This window comes from Triplophysa rosa, linkage group LG25, assembly GCF_024868665.1.
Source record: "Triplophysa rosa linkage group LG25, Trosa_1v2, whole genome shotgun sequence".
Lineage (NCBI taxonomy): Eukaryota > Metazoa > Chordata > Actinopteri > Cypriniformes > Nemacheilidae > Triplophysa > Triplophysa rosa.
In genome coordinates, this window is record NC_079914.1 from 18003071 (window position 1) to 18006734 (window position 3664).

The 3664-nt window shown below is 33.4% G+C and overlaps 1 non-coding gene across 1 annotated transcript; it reads right to left on the reverse strand.

Annotated features, from left to right (window-relative positions):
- Positions 1-2388: 2388 nt before the first annotated feature.
- Positions 2389-2461, reverse strand: trnae-uuc (transfer RNA glutamic acid (anticodon UUC)). Its single transcript has one exon. It is a non-coding gene; the product is annotated as a tRNA-Glu (tRNA).
- Between the last annotated feature and the right edge of the window lie 1203 nt (positions 2462-3664).

Sequence of the window (3664 nt, forward strand, 5' to 3'; positions counted from 1 at the left end):
ATCAAGTTCATACTTTGCTCTTTCATAGTATTGGTTTTCAATCGCTTTGATTTCTTCGGCAGTCATTGACTTCATGTTTTGGAATTTTTGCTTAAGATGTTTTTCTAGCCCCTCTTTTGTTTGTTTGGCTAGCTCTTTGTTCTCATCATCAGCAAATTTTGGTAACATTGGATCATGTATCGGAACATACGCGCTACATGACTTGGCAATATTGATCGTGTTTTCAATTGCAGTAGGTAAATCTTTGAATAAATTAACCATTTCCTCTTGGGTTTTGAAGTAATGATCCCCAGTAATGCAGTCTATGTCTCTCGATTTGTCAGATATTCCAGCTAATATTTTGGCTGCTTCCTCTTGTCCTTTGTATGGGAAAATGCATTCATTTGTTGCTACTATTGGTATTTGGAATTTTCTTGCTAAACTTAGAAAATTCTTCTCCAGTTTTTTCTCTACTTCTAGGTTGTGTCTTTGTATTTCTATGTATAGTCTTTGATTAAAAAGTGATTTTAGCTTTTTAATTACTTGATCTATTTTTTCATCTTTTGAGTGTTGGGTAAAAAGTTGTCCAATTAGCCCCTTTGCCCCTCCAGTAAGGCAGATTATATCCTCTGAACATTGCTCCAATTGTTCCAATGTTAGAGAATGATCTTCATTTTGCGATTCAAGGTAGCTTTTTGAACTGATTTTGAGAAGATTTTGGTAGCCTTTTTGAGTCTGCGCTAATAAGATTAATTTTCCAGATATTTGCTTGTTGATTGTTATTTCTATTTGAGTCCCAATTATTGGTTGGATTCCATTCTCCATCATATGCTTGCTGAAATCTAGTACACCAAACATGTTATTTGTATCAGTTGTTGCTACTGCAGGCATTTTGTCTTCAATGCAAATGTCTGATATTTCTTTGTTCTTTAACATCCCCTCAAGTAGAGAATATTTGGTATGATTGTTTAGGTGTACAAACTTATGAGGCATCTTACTTCACCATTAAATACATTATTTTAACATAATTGTTTTTTATTAGAAAAAGATAATTAAAAATTACTTCTTGTTTTTTATGTTTTTAATAGTGTTTTTAATGTCTAGTGCTTCATCTATTGATATGGTGTATTTTTTGTTATCTGATCTGAATTTTAGAGTAACAAAATTTTCCTCTGCTTCCTTGCTTCCAATTATTATTTGATATGGAATTCCAATTAGATCAATTAATGCAAACTTCGATCCAACACTTTCATTTGTGTCATGATATACAGTTTCAACTTCTTCTTTTTGGAAATGTAAATAAAGCTTGTCACAAAGATTTCTTGTTTCCTCTTTTTCAGGATTTAGATTGATTATTGCTACTTCGTATGGAGCTACAGATTCTGGCCAAATTATGCCTTTTTCGTCATTATAGTACTCAATAATTGCAGCAACAACTCTGCTTACCCCTATTCCATATGACCCCATAAATGGATTTATTTTTTCTCCATTAGGCATTAATACTTCTACATCCATTGGCTTTGAATATTTTGTTCCAAAATAAAATATGTGCCCTAACTCAATTCCTGGATTTTGCTTTAGATTAGATCCATGATTTTCAAGATCTCTTTCCCTGTTTGTGCAAGTAAATTTGGTTAATTCTTTGAATGTACCTTCATAGTTGTCTGAATCTTTAAAGTTGAGATCTAAAACTTTTTCGTCATATAGAACTTTGGACTCTCCCTTCGGATGTAAAAGAACAAATTCATGGCTGAAATCTCCTCCAATAGGTCCAGAATCTGCTTGAACTGGTAAAATTGGTAGATTTATTCTCTTAAAGGTCCTTAAATACGAAGTGAATATCTTGTAATAGGCTTGAATTGAATCTGCTTCTGTAAGATCAAATGAGTAGGTGTCCTTCATGATAAAATCACGCCCTCTCATTACTCCAAATCTTGGACGAATCTCATCACGAAACTTTGACCCAATACAGTAAATTAGTTTAGGTAACTCACGGTAAGATTGCACATTTTTCTTGAAAAGATCACAAACTAACTCCTCATTTGTTGGAGCATAAATAAGCTCATTGTCCTCACGATCATAGATTTTTAGCATCTCTTTGCCATAGTCATCATATCTGTTTGATGATTTCCATAATGAAGATGGCTGAAGAACAGGTAATTGAATCTCATGCGCTCCAATCCTGTTTTGCTCCTCTCTGATTATCTTGATTACTTTTTCTAGTACCCTTAGTCCAATCGGAAGCCAACAAAATATCCCTTTTGTAACTTGTCTGATCATCCCAGATCGAATCATGAGTTGATGCGATAATATTTTTTCATCATCTGAAACTTTGTGTAATGCTGGAATGAAAGAATTGCTTATTCTCATAGAAATTTAGGATTCTGTTAATTTGCTGGTACTTGCTGGCACCCCCTAGGAGAATCGAACTCCTGTTTTCAGATTGAAAATCTAACGTCCTGGGCCACTAGACGAAGGGGGCACATAAATATATTCATAGAAATTTGTGAATTAAATCAAGTAGGAAAAATTTTTGACATCTGCGAATAGATTATTTTTGGTATTGTAAATGATATTTTGTTTTCTTGTTTTATTGATGATTTTATGTTCTTGGATAACAGCCATTTGATCTTTTCAGTATTGTTGATATTGAGAGAAATTTTTACAAATTTTTTGTTGATAATTAGCTTGTTTATTTCATCTAAAAGCTCTTGGCAGCCATCACCATTGAGTGCAGAAATGTATAAATTTGGGATATTTTCATTGTTCAGTTCTGTTTTTTTTGGCTTGTTTGAGTCTATTGGATCATATTTTTTGTCATCCTGGTTTTCTGTCTTTCCTTCACAATTTATATTTTTTTCTTCTCCAATGAAATTGGGGTTTAGGTCGATTTTGTTGTAAACATTGATCATTTTTTTGTTGATTTCTTCAATTTTTAGATCTTTCAGAACTGATATCACATCTTCCTCATGCATTTTTATTTGCAGCGAAGAAGAGTCTTGGACATGGATGATGTAATCTGATTCATTTATTTGCTCCAATGTTGCTCGGAAGGCATTTACTAATTGGTGCGGTAAATCATGAATGAATCCAACAGTGTCAATTAAATAACAGGTTTCCCCACAATTGAGATTAATTTTTCCAACTCTTGGGTCTAGGGTTGTAAATAAATCATTTGAGGTTTTGGCTGTTTTCTTTGTTAATTGCTTGAATAGGGTGGATTTCCCCGCACTTGTATATCCAACTAGTGAGATAATTGTCCCATTTTTTCTAGATTTGTTTTGGACATTCCTCCTCTTGATAATGTTTTTTAGCTTTTCTTTTAATCTCTCTATTTTTTCATTTATCATTCGGTGGTCTAACTCTAATTGCTTTTCACCAGGACCCCCTACTTTTCCAAGAGATCCACGCTGACGCTCTAGGTGGGTCCAAGATCTCACAGTTCGGCTCTTTTCATACTCAAGATAGGCAAGCTTGACTTGTAACTTTCCCTCATTAGAATGCGCATTGTTGTCAAATATCTCTAGTATCGTTCTGGTTCTGTCAAAAACTAAACACTTTAGATCTTTACATATGTTCCTGTTTTGAATCGCTGTTAGATGAAAATTTATTACTACTAGATCTATCTCTAAATTTTTTACTAGATCAATGTAGCTGTTTAGCTTTCCAGAACCAATTAAAGAAT